The sequence below is a fragment of the Coturnix japonica genome, unplaced genomic scaffold (assembly GCF_054131305.1).
Source record: "Coturnix japonica strain WE unplaced genomic scaffold, WE-NBRP24 Scf061, whole genome shotgun sequence".
Lineage (NCBI taxonomy): Eukaryota > Metazoa > Chordata > Aves > Galliformes > Phasianidae > Coturnix > Coturnix japonica.
In genome coordinates this window covers 689,767-702,131 of record NW_028188964.1, presented here as the reverse complement: position 1 = coordinate 702,131, position 12,365 = coordinate 689,767, and the positions used below count along the sequence as shown (strand labels likewise).

Sequence of the window (12,365 nt, the reverse complement as noted above, 5' to 3'; positions counted from 1 at the left end):
GTGGGAGGGGCCGGGTGATAAGAAGGGCAGAAACAGCCCCATTTCTGTCCCTGGCTGTGTTGTGTAGAGCCCCATGGGGAACTGTGCAGCACTGCAGTCCCGCGAGGAGTGCAGAGCAGGCAAGTGGAGAGGTGCTTGTGTTCCTGGGAGGAGAGCAAGCCGTTCTCTGTGTCTGTGCGAGGAGTGAAGGAGCCAAAATGCCAGCCCAGCTGGGCAGGTGGGTGCAGCAGGCCCAGAATGTGGGGAGGGGAAGCCAGAATCACTGTGTGCTGCCGGGCTTTCTCCAGCCAGGCAGCCAAACTCCCTTTCCGTGGGCACAGCCCTGTTCCTGCTCTCGGGAGGGCCAGAACGGGGCCAGGCCGCTGCCCACCTTAGCACAGCAGAGCCCCTCACTCTCATGCGTCCCATGGGTGCTGTGGCACTGGCCAGCTCTTGCTAAAGGGCCCCCTGGGACTCACAACTCTGCTGGGCAGAGGAACCCGGTGGCAGCTGTCTGCTAAAAGGATCCCAGGAGACCGTGTCCCCACGCTGGGCTGTGATAACCACCATCTGATCTCTCCCTTAGGCAACGTGTCGCTCAAGAGAGGGGAAGAGGGACTCCCGTCCTGCTTCTAGCGGTCCTTTCTGGTGAGTGTTCCCCACCCAAAGCCATCCCAGCACAGCCAAGGAGCGGGACTGTCCCACACAGCATGTCCCCACTGGGTTGGGAGGAGGGAAATGGGCTGCAGGGCTCCGAGCACTCTGGCAAACTAATGGTCTCTCCTGACTGATATCTCCCACAGCTGGAGCCTTCCTCTGGATATTGGGAGCCTGGGGAAATGTCCTGCAGGTCAGTGCCACAGCGTGCGACAGAAGACAAAGCTCTGCCCTTGAGCCTCCATGGGGACAGGAGGAGTTTGGCCATGGGCCCATCGCTGCTGAGACTCTGTGGGCTCCTGAGCCAGGCTGGGGGCTGCCTTGGCAGCAGGACGGGCTTTGGTGTGGCAGCATCTTCCCAGTGCCCAGCACGGAGCTCAGGCTGAAGGCAACAGCACATGGGAAGAAGGAGCCTTTGGCTCGTCCGTGACACTGTGGCGTCTGGAGGGATGGGAAAGCAAGCGGAGAAGCAGCAGATGCTCTGCAGCACGTGGAGGGCTGAAGGGCCCAACTTTGGGCAGCGGTCCTCTGCAAAGTGCTGGGAAGCAGCAGGAAATTCTGCCAGCGGCTCCCTGGGAAGCTCCTTTGGAAGCTCTGGCCGTGCTCCTGGTGCTTCCTCCCATCAAATGCTTTTCTCTTCCAGGTGGTGTCAGCAGGACCTGTGCATGAGCTCCTGTCTCTGGGGTAAGAACACTTCCTTGCCATGCACCTGGCTCTGTAGCTTGGCCTCGGCTGGCTGTGTGCTCCATGCACGCCTTCACCTTGTGCCCAGGGCTCCAGCCTTTCCCATCTATATGGTGAAGGCAGCCCTTGGCAAAGCAAAGGAACAAAAGGGGCCGGGGGATAAGGAAGGGCACAACCCCCCGGAATCCTTCACCTCGTGGCACTGAAACTCTGACCTGCGGGGTGGACATTGCTGAACAAGACTTGCTTTGCTTTGCCTTCAGGAACTCACTGGTCTGGCCAGAACCAAACCTGAAAAGTACTCAGCTGTCAGTCAGGAAGGAGCTCATTGTAGAATCATTGTTTGATGTCCTGGAGGAGAATGGGATCTACGGTCTGAAGAGAGAGGTAATGATAATGCTCCCTCCTGTTTCCTTCCAGCCCTTTACAGGGACACCTCTGTGCTCTGGCCGCCTGCCCCACACCTGGCTCTCAGGCTCAGCCTCCCCTGTGTCTTGGAGCTACTTTGCTCCCCACACTGAGAGCTGATGCTGGTGCTGGCTGCACGGTAAAGCTGGGATCAGGGTGCTCTGTGCAGAGCCATGAATTCCCCCTGGCTGGGCCCCAGCCAGAAGCCTACTGGGCTTGGCTTGGAGGCTGGATGCGGCCCCTGCCAAGAGACTTGTGCTTCAGACTTCTTAGCTGGAAGGGCCATTCTCCAGACCAGCTGCAACTGGAGCTCTGCAGAGCCTGGCTGGCTCAGGGCACGATCTGACTGCCTGTCAAGGCTGTTCTACAGCAGACACAGGGCTGGCAATACTGGGATCAGGCAGAGCCCAAAGTCCATCTTTGCTGTGTCTCTGGAGTGCAGTTCTTGGGTAGGACTCCCTGCTCACACCCATCTCCTGTCTTTGTGCTCACTGTGCTCAACTTGGCCATTGCACAACTGCAAGCTCCTTGCCCAGCATCCAGCTCTGGCGACTCTTTGCCTCACCGCTGATGGACGCATCTCTCTCATTTCAGCCTGATATTTCTGTTGGAAACTGCTGGGCATTCCAAAGTTCGCAGGGCCATGTTGTCATCCAGCTGCCGGAGAACATCTGGCCCACAGCCTGTGGCCCTGTGGCACGTCTCCAAGGCGGTGTCTCCCTCTGGGGGTGTCAGCAGTGCCCCCGAGACTTTGCCATCTTGGTAAGTCTCTGCCTGCTGCTGCTTCTGGAGGCCCCCGAGGAAAAAGCTTTGCCATAGAGCCCCATAAGAGCCCATTGAAATCCTATAGAGCCCCAGAGACAACCAACAGAACACCATAACCAAAACATAAGACCCCATAGACCACCACAGACACCCCAAAAAGCCCTATAGAGCCCCCACAGACACCCCAGAGAGCCCCATAATGCTCCATAAGACCCCATAGAGCTGCACAAGAAGCTCATAGAGATCCAAAGAGCCTCATGGCGCATCATAGACACCCAACAGGGCCCCATAAGGGCCCTACAGACACCCAACAGAGCCCCATAACTGCCACATAGAGCCCTGTAAGACCCCATAGAGCCACACAAGAGCTCATAGAGCACCATAGAGCCACATGGTAGACACCCAACAGAGCCCCATACAACCCCATACAGTTGGGAGCTCCCAAATTTCAGTGGTGGGCTGCTGCAGAGCACGGCATCCTGCCTGAGGGCACCAAATCCCTCGGCTGGTTCCATGTCTCCAAAGGCCTCTGCTGCTCTTTGTGGCCGAGCAGCTGGGAGCAATTGCTTCACGTGCCCTGACTCAGGTTCACCCTCCGTTGTGCTCCAATCCTACCAGAGCACAGGGAGGGTTGGAAGGGCTCCCACCTTTGGCCTCAGTGTGTTCTTTATGGCACGGCCTGCCTAAGTGTGACCTCCATCATCTCTTGTCTTTGAGGGAGTGGATGAGGACGAAAGGGAAACTCCTGGGACTGTATGTTTATGACGTGGGTGGAGATATTGCGCAGACCTTCCATGTTCAGGTATGGCAAGTGCAAGGGGGGAGGCTGGGCTGCCTGCAAGTCATGGGAAGAAAGAGCTTTCCTGCCCACCCTCTGCTCTCCAACATGGCCGACTCCCGTGGGGTCCCTTTTGCAAGCCTTTGGAAGCACTTGTTGTGCCGGGGCTCTTCCCATGCCCATAACAAAGCCTCTCCTCTGCTACTGCTTCACTTGTATACTGAGACCTTGAAATAACTACAAACTACTTCACTTATATAATGAGACCTTGAAAGAAAAGATTCTTCTCTTGTTCTAAAGGCACAAACAACATTTGATTCCCACACTGATAAGATCAGTGATAACAAGAGAGGGGTCTGCATGCTAAACAACTATTGAATATGGATCAGAATTCCAGGAAATCATTGACTGTGTATTAGGTTTACCCATATCTATGGGGTGAACAGTGGGAGCTATGGGGCACTATGAGATCTATGGGATGCTTTGGGATCTATGGGGAGAACAGTGGGAGCTATGGGGCACTATGGGGCACTGGTCCCCCTCTGGCCCATAACGAAGCCTCTCCTCTTTGCATTGGCAGAAGAAGCCCCTTCAGTCCTACAAAAGGATTAAAATGGATGTACGCAGCAACTGGGGGAACGCGGAATACACCTGCGTGTACCGATTCGAAATCCACGGCAACCCCTAAAAACACCTAGAAACCCCTAAAAATCCCTAATAAACCCTAAAAACCCCTTAAAAAACCTAAAAACCATAAAAAACCCTAATAAGCCCTAAAAACCCCTAAACTCTGATGTCTACCAGAGGGTTTTAATTAGGGATTGATCATTCAATGAAGAGATGTCGATGACTTTCTGCCCGCCTCGAGGCTGGTTGGGGGGAGGGAGGAGCTGCGGGGATGAGTTGGGTGGGTGTTTGGGGGGGGGACTGGGGTGGGGACCAGGGCTAAGCCACAGGACAAGCAGGCCAACTTGGCCAAGTTCCCCAGGGCACAGCACATGCTGGATGAGGCAGAGGAACGTGCTGACACGGCTGAGTCCCAGGTAACAAGCTGCAGGCACGGAGCTGTGACATCAGCATCAAGGTGGGTTCCTACCCCACATCCCTGCCCTCCATCTTCTCACCTCCCTCCATCTCCTTTCCCAATAGAAAGGACTCAGTGAGGAACGAAAGCTGCAGATGCTCTGCCTTCCAGCCCCAACCTCTGATCTCACAACCCCTTTGGATCTCTCAACTCTCCTGCTTTCAGCCAATAAGAATTGTTGAGCGGCAGCAGCTGCATTTGTGGGACAGGGCTTAGTGTGGGTGGTGCTGTGGGGTTGGTGTGGGAGCCACGGGAGATGGAGGGTGGCCAAGAGTGTGAGTTGGCCGCTCAGGCCATCCCACAGTGCCGTGAACCTTGATCCATGGTGACTGAACATCATCGTAACTGGCTGTGGGGCACAGTTGGTTGCTACAGGACAGTATGTTCCCCTATGCACTTCTATGGGTCCCTGCAGGTACATGTGTGAGTGTGTCAGTATAGCTTCTCGGAGTCGGGTTGCTTGGGAATGCAGCCCAAAGCGGGTGGTAAACTCCATCTAAGGCTAAATACCGGCATGAGACCGATAGCCAACAAGTACCGTAGGGGAAATTTGAAAAGAACTTTGAAGAGAGAGTTCAAGAGGGCGTGAAACCGTTAAGAGGGCGACCTCAGGTCCCATATGGGTCTGTATTTGTTCCCCTTGGCTCCCCGTGGGTCTCTATTGCTCCCTGTCGTTCTTATGTGGCTCTATGACTCTCTATGATGTTCTTTTGGTTCTCTATGGTTCCTGTGGGTTACTGCCCCTGACAGACGGTGGGAGGGGCCGGGTGATAAGAAGGGCAGAAACAGCCCCATTTCTGTCCCTGGCTGTGTTGTGTAGAGCCCCATGGGGAACTGTGCAGCACTGCAGTCCCGCGAGGAGTGCAGAGCAGGCAAGTGGAGAGGTGCTTGTGTTCCTGGGAGGAGAGCAAGCCGTTCTCTGTGTCTGTGCGAGGAGTGAAGGAGCCAAAATGCCAGCCCAGCTGGGCAGGTGGGTGCAGCAGGCCCAGAATGTGGGGAGGGGAAGCCAGAATCACTGTGTGCTGCCGGGCTTTCTCCAGCCAGGCAGCCAAACTCCCTTTCCGTGGGCACAGCCCTGTTCCTGCTCTCGGGAGGGCCAGAACGGGGCCAGGCCGCTGCCCACCTTAGCACAGCAGAGCCCCTCACTCTCATGCGTCCCATGGGTGCTGTGGCACTGGCCAGCTCTTGCTAAAGGGCCCCCTGGGACTCACAACTCTGCTGGGCAGAGGAACCCGGTGGCAGCTGTCTGCTAAAAGGATCCCAGGAGACCGTGTCCCCACGCTGGGCTGTGATAACCACCATCTGATCTCTCCCTTAGGCAACGTGTCGCTCAAGAGAGGGGAAGAGGGACTCCCGTCCTGCTTCTAGCGGTCCTTTCTGGTGAGTGTTCCCCACCCAAAGCCATCCCAGCACAGCCAAGGAGCGGGACTGTCCCACACAGCATGTCCCCACTGGGTTGGGAGGAGGGAAATGGGCTGCAGGGCTCCGAGCACTCTGGCAAACTAATGGTCTCTCCTGACTGATATCTCCCACAGCTGGAGCCTTCCTCTGGATATTGGGAGCCTGGGGAAATGTCCTGCAGGTCAGTGCCACAGCGTGCGACAGAAGACAAAGCTCTGCCCTTGAGCCTCCATGGGGACAGGAGGAGTTTGGCCATGGGCCCATCGCTGCTGAGACTCTGTGGGCTCCTGAGCCAGGCTGGGGGCTGCCTTGGCAGCAGGACGGGCTTTGGTGTGGCAGCATCTTCCCAGTGCCCAGCACGGAGCTCAGGCTGAAGGCAACAGCACATGGGAAGAAGGAGCCTTTGGCTCGTCCGTGACACTGTGGCGTCTGGAGGGATGGGAAAGCAAGCGGAGAAGCAGCAGATGCTCTGCAGCACGTGGAGGGCTGAAGGGCCCAACTTTGGGCAGCGGTCCTCTGCAAAGTGCTGGGAAGCAGCAGGAAATTCTGCCAGCGGCTCCCTGGGAAGCTCCTTTGGAAGCTCTGGCCGTGCTCCTGGTGCTTCCTCCCATCAAATGCTTTTCTCTTCCAGGTGGTGTCAGCAGGACCTGTGCATGAGCTCCTGTCTCTGGGGTAAGAACACTTCCTTGCCATGCACCTGGCTCTGTAGCTTGGCCTCGGCTGGCTGTGTGCTCCATGCACGCCTTCACCTTGTGCCCAGGGCTCCAGCCTTTCCCATCTATATGGTGAAGGCAGCCCTTGGCAAAGCAAAGGAACAAAAGGGGCCGGGGGATAAGGAAGGGCACAACCCCCCGGAATCCTTCACCTCGTGGCACTGAAACTCTGACCTGCGGGGTGGACATTGCTGAACAAGACTTGCTTTGCTTTGCCTTCAGGAACTCACTGGTCTGGCCAGAACCAAACCTGAAAAGTACTCAGCTGTCAGTCAGGAAGGAGCTCATTGTAGAATCATTGTTTGATGTCCTGGAGGAGAATGGGATCTACGGTCTGAAGAGAGAGGTAATGATAATGCTCCCTCCTGTTTCCTTCCAGCCCTTTACAGGGACACCTCTGTGCTCTGGCCGCCTGCCCCACACCTGGCTCTCAGGCTCAGCCTCCCCTGTGTCTTGGAGCTACTTTGCTCCCCACACTGAGAGCTGATGCTGGTGCTGGCTGCACGGTAAAGCTGGGATCAGGGTGCTCTGTGCAGAGCCATGAATTCCCCCTGGCTGGGCCCCAGCCAGAAGCCTACTGGGCTTGGCTTGGAGGCTGGATGCGGCCCCTGCCAAGAGACTTGTGCTTCAGACTTCTTAGCTGGAAGGGCCATTCTCCAGACCAGCTGCAACTGGAGCTCTGCAGAGCCTGGCTGGCTCAGGGCACGATCTGACTGCCTGTCAAGGCTGTTCTACAGCAGACACAGGGCTGGCAATACTGGGATCAGGCAGAGCCCAAAGTCCATCTTTGCTGTGTCTCTGGAGTGCAGTTCTTGGGTAGGACTCCCTGCTCACACCCATCTCCTGTCTTTGTGCTCACTGTGCTCAACTTGGCCATTGCACAACTGCAAGCTCCTTGCCCAGCATCCAGCTCTGGCGACTCTTTGCCTCACCGCTGATGGACGCATCTCTCTCATTTCAGCCTGATATTTCTGTTGGAAACTGCTGGGCATTCCAAAGTTCGCAGGGCCATGTTGTCATCCAGCTGCCGGAGAACATCTGGCCCACAGCCTGTGGCCCTGTGGCACGTCTCCAAGGCGGTGTCTCCCTCTGGGGGTGTCAGCAGTGCCCCCGAGACTTTGCCATCTTGGTAAGTCTCTGCCTGCTGCTGCTTCTGGAGGCCCCCGAGGAAAAAGCTTTGCCATAGAGCCCCATAAGAGCCCATTGAAATCCTATAGAGCCCCAGAGACAACCAACAGAACACCATAACCAAAACATAAGACCCCATAGACCACCACAGACACCCCAAAAAGCCCTATAGAGCCCCCACAGACACCCCAGAGAGCCCCATAATGCTCCATAAGACCCCATAGAGCTGCACAAGAAGCTCATAGAGATCCAAAGAGCCTCATGGCGCATCATAGACACCCAACAGGGCCCCATAAGGGCCCTACAGACACCCAACAGAGCCCCATAACTGCCACATAGAGCCCTGTAAGACCCCATAGAGCCACACAAGAGCTCATAGAGCACCATAGAGCCACATGGTAGACACCCAACAGAGCCCCATACAACCCCATACAGTTGGGAGCTCCCAAATTTCAGTGGTGGGCTGCTGCAGAGCACGGCATCCTGCCTGAGGGCACCAAATCCCTCGGCTGGTTCCATGTCTCCAAAGGCCTCTGCTGCTCTTTGTGGCCGAGCAGCTGGGAGCAATTGCTTCACGTGCCCTGACTCAGGTTCACCCTCCGTTGTGCTCCAATCCTACCAGAGCACAGGGAGGGTTGGAAGGGCTCCCACCTTTGGCCTCAGTGTGTTCTTTATGGCACGGCCTGCCTAAGTGTGACCTCCATCATCTCTTGTCTTTGAGGGAGTGGATGAGGACGAAAGGGAAACTCCTGGGACTGTATGTTTATGACGTGGGTGGAGATATTGCGCAGACCTTCCATGTTCAGGTATGGCAAGTGCAAGGGGGGAGGCTGGGCTGCCTGCAAGTCATGGGAAGAAAGAGCTTTCCTGCCCACCCTCTGCTCTCCAACATGGCCGACTCCCGTGGGGTCCCTTTTGCAAGCCTTTGGAAGCACTTGTTGTGCCGGGGCTCTTCCCATGCCCATAACAAAGCCTCTCCTCTGCTACTGCTTCACTTGTATACTGAGACCTTGAAATAACTACAAACTACTTCACTTATATAATGAGACCTTGAAAGAAAAGATTCTTCTCTTGTTCTAAAGGCACAAACAACATTTGATTCCCACACTGATAAGATCAGTGATAACAAGAGAGGGGTCTGCATGCTAAACAACTATTGAATATGGATCAGAATTCCAGGAAATCATTGACTGTGTATTAGGTTTACCCATATCTATGGGGTGAACAGTGGGAGCTATGGGGCACTATGAGATCTATGGGATGCTTTGGGATCTATGGGGAGAACAGTGGGAGCTATGGGGCACTATGGGGCACTGGTCCCCCTCTGGCCCATAACGAAGCCTCTCCTCTTTGCATTGGCAGAAGAAGCCCCTTCAGTCCTACAAAAGGATTAAAATGGATGTACGCAGCAACTGGGGGAACGCGGAATACACCTGCGTGTACCGATTCGAAATCCACGGCAACCCCTAAAAACACCTAGAAACCCCTAAAAATCCCTAATAAACCCTAAAAACCCCTTAAAAAACCTAAAAACCATAAAAAACCCTAATAAGCCCTAAAAACCCCTAAACTCTGATGTCTACCAGAGGGTTTTAATTAGGGATTGATCATTCAATGAAGAGATGTCGATGACTTTCTGCCCGCCTCGAGGCTGGTTGGGGGGAGGGAGGAGCTGCGGGGATGAGTTGGGTGGGTGTTTGGGGGGGGGACTGGGGTGGGGACCAGGGCTAAGCCACAGGACAAGCAGGCCAACTTGGCCAAGTTCCCCAGGGCACAGCACATGCTGGATGAGGCAGAGGAACGTGCTGACACGGCTGAGTCCCAGGTAACAAGCTGCAGGCACGGAGCTGTGACATCAGCATCAAGGTGGGTTCCTACCCCACATCCCTGCCCTCCATCTTCTCACCTCCCTCCATCTCCTTTCCCAATAGAAAGGACTCAGTGAGGAACGAAAGCTGCAGATGCTCTGCCTTCCAGCCCCAACCTCTGATCTCACAACCCCTTTGGATCTCTCAACTCTCCTGCTTTCAGCCAATAAGAATTGTTGAGCGGCAGCAGCTGCATTTGTGGGACAGGGCTTAGTGTGGGTGGTGCTGTGGGGTTGGTGTGGGAGCCACGGGAGATGGAGGGTGGCCAAGAGTGTGAGTTGGCCGCTCAGGCCATCCCACAGTGCCGTGAACCTTGATCCATGGTGACTGAACATCATCGTAACTGGCTGTGGGGCACAGTTGGTTGCTACAGGACAGTATGTTCCCCTATGCACTTCTATGGGTCCCTGCAGGTACATGTGTGAGTGTGTCAGTATAGCTTCTCGGAGTCGGGTTGCTTGGGAATGCAGCCCAAAGCGGGTGGTAAACTCCATCTAAGGCTAAATACCGGCATGAGACCGATAGCCAACAAGTACCGTAGGGGAAATTTGAAAAGAACTTTGAAGAGAGAGTTCAAGAGGGCGTGAAACCGTTAAGAGGGCGACCTCAGGTCCCATATGGGTCTGTATTTGTTCCCCTTGGCTCCCCGTGGGTCTCTATTGCTCCCTGTCGTTCTTATGTGGCTCTATGACTCTCTATGATGTTCTTTTGGTTCTCTATGGTTCCTGTGGGTTACTGCCCCTGACAGACGGTGGGAGGGGCCGGGTGATAAGAAGGGCAGAAACAGCCCCATTTCTGTCCCTGGCTGTGTTGTGTAGAGCCCCATGGGGAACTGTGCAGCACTGCAGTCCCGCGAGGAGTGCAGAGCAGGCAAGTGGAGAGGTGCTTGTGTTCCTGGGAGGAGAGCAAGCCGTTCTCTGTGTCTGTGCGAGGAGTGAAGGAGCCAAAATGCCAGCCCAGCTGGGCAGGTGGGTGCAGCAGGCCCAGAATGTGGGGAGGGGAAGCCAGAATCACTGTGTGCTGCCGGGCTTTCTCCAGCCAGGCAGCCAAACTCCCTTTCCGTGGGCACAGCCCTGTTCCTGCTCTCGGGAGGGCCAGAACGGGGCCAGGCCGCTGCCCACCTTAGCACAGCAGAGCCCCTCACTCTCATGCGTCCCATGGGTGCTGTGGCACTGGCCAGCTCTTGCTAAAGGGCCCCCTGGGACTCACAACTCTGCTGGGCAGAGGAACCCGGTGGCAGCTGTCTGCTAAAAGGATCCCAGGAGACCGTGTCCCCACGCTGGGCTGTGATAACCACCATCTGATCTCTCCCTTAGGCAACGTGTCGCTCAAGAGAGGGGAAGAGGGACTCCCGTCCTGCTTCTAGCGGTCCTTTCTGGTGAGTGTTCCCCACCCAAAGCCATCCCAGCACAGCCAAGGAGCGGGACTGTCCCACACAGCATGTCCCCACTGGGTTGGGAGGAGGGAAATGGGCTGCAGGGCTCCGAGCACTCTGGCAAACTAATGGTCTCTCCTGACTGATATCTTCCACAGCTGGAGCCTTCCTCTGGATATTGGGAGCCTGGGGAAATGTCCTGCAGGTCAGTGCCACAGCGTGCGACAGAAGACAAAGCTCTGCCCTTGAGCCTCCATGGGGACAGGAGGAGTTTGGCCATGGGCCCATCGCTGCTGAGACTCTGTGGGCTCCTGAGCCAGGCTGGGGGCTGCCTTGGCAGCAGGACGGGCTTTGGTGTGGCAGCATCTTCCCAGTGCCCAGCACGGAGCTCAGGCTGAAGGCAACAGCACATGGGAAGAAGGAGCCTTTGGCTCGTCCGTGACACTGTGGCGTCTGGAGGGATGGGAAAGCAAGCGGAGAAGCAGCAGATGCTCTGCAGCACGTGGAGGGCTGAAGGGCCCAACTTTGGGCAGCGGTCCTCTGCAAAGTGCTGGGAAGCAGCAGGAAATTCTGCCAGCGGCTCCCTGGGAAGCTCCTTTGGAAGCTCTGGCCGTGCTCCTGGTGCTTCCTCCCATCAAATGCTTTTCTCTTCCAGGTGGTGTCAGCAGGACCTGTGCATGAGCTCCTGTCTCTGGGGTAAGAACACTTCCTTGCCATGCACCTGGCTCTGTAGCTTGGCCTCGGCTGGCTGTGTGCTCCATGCACGCCTTCACCTTGTGCCCAGGGCTCCAGCCTTTCCCATCTATATGGTGAAGGCAGCCCTTGGCAAAGCAAAGGAACAAAAGGGGCCGGGGGATAAGGAAGGGCACAACCCCCCGGAATCCTTCACCTCGTGGCACTGAAACTCTGACCTGCGGGGTGGACATTGCTGAACAAGACTTGCTTTGCTTTGCCTTCAGGAACTCACTGGTCTGGCCAGAACCAAACCTGAAAAGTACTCAGCTGTCAGTACGGAAGGAGCTCATTGTAGAATCATTGTTTGATGTCCTGGAGGAGAATGGGATCCACGGTCTGAAGAGAGAGGTAATGATAATGCTCCCTCCTGTTTCCTTCCAGCCCTTTACAGGGACACCTCTGTGCTCTGGCCGCCTGCCCCACACCTGGCTCTCAGGCTCAGCCTCCCCTGTGTCTTGGAGCTACTTTGCTCCCCACACTGAGAGCTGCTGCTGGTGCTGGCTGCACGGTAAAGCTGGGATCAGGGTGCTCTGTGCAGAGCCATGAGTTCCCCCTGGCTGGTCCTGATGAGCCCATGGAGGTGGATCCACCTCCTGATGAACCCATGGAGGTGGATCCGCCCGCAGCATAGCTGGCCTGGCACCACACCACCGTGCCAGGCCCTGCAGCAGTAACATCTCAGCTCCACCATTGCTGGTCCAGGCGCTGGGCTCCTTACCATCCGTGTGGCCCCCGCCCCCGGCATTAGTGCACTGTGCAGAGCCATGAGTTCCCCCTGGCTGGGCCACAC

General features: G+C 56.2%; 2 pseudogenes; both read left to right on the top strand.

Annotated features, from left to right (window-relative positions):
- LOC146751845 (uncharacterized) lies at window positions 1–2,399 on the top strand (annotated as a pseudogene).
- Window positions 2,400–5,108: 2,709 nt separating this feature from the next.
- On the top strand, window positions 5,109–7,507 carry LOC146751844 (uncharacterized; annotated as a pseudogene).
- The last annotated feature ends 4,858 nt before the right edge of the window (window positions 7,508–12,365 follow it).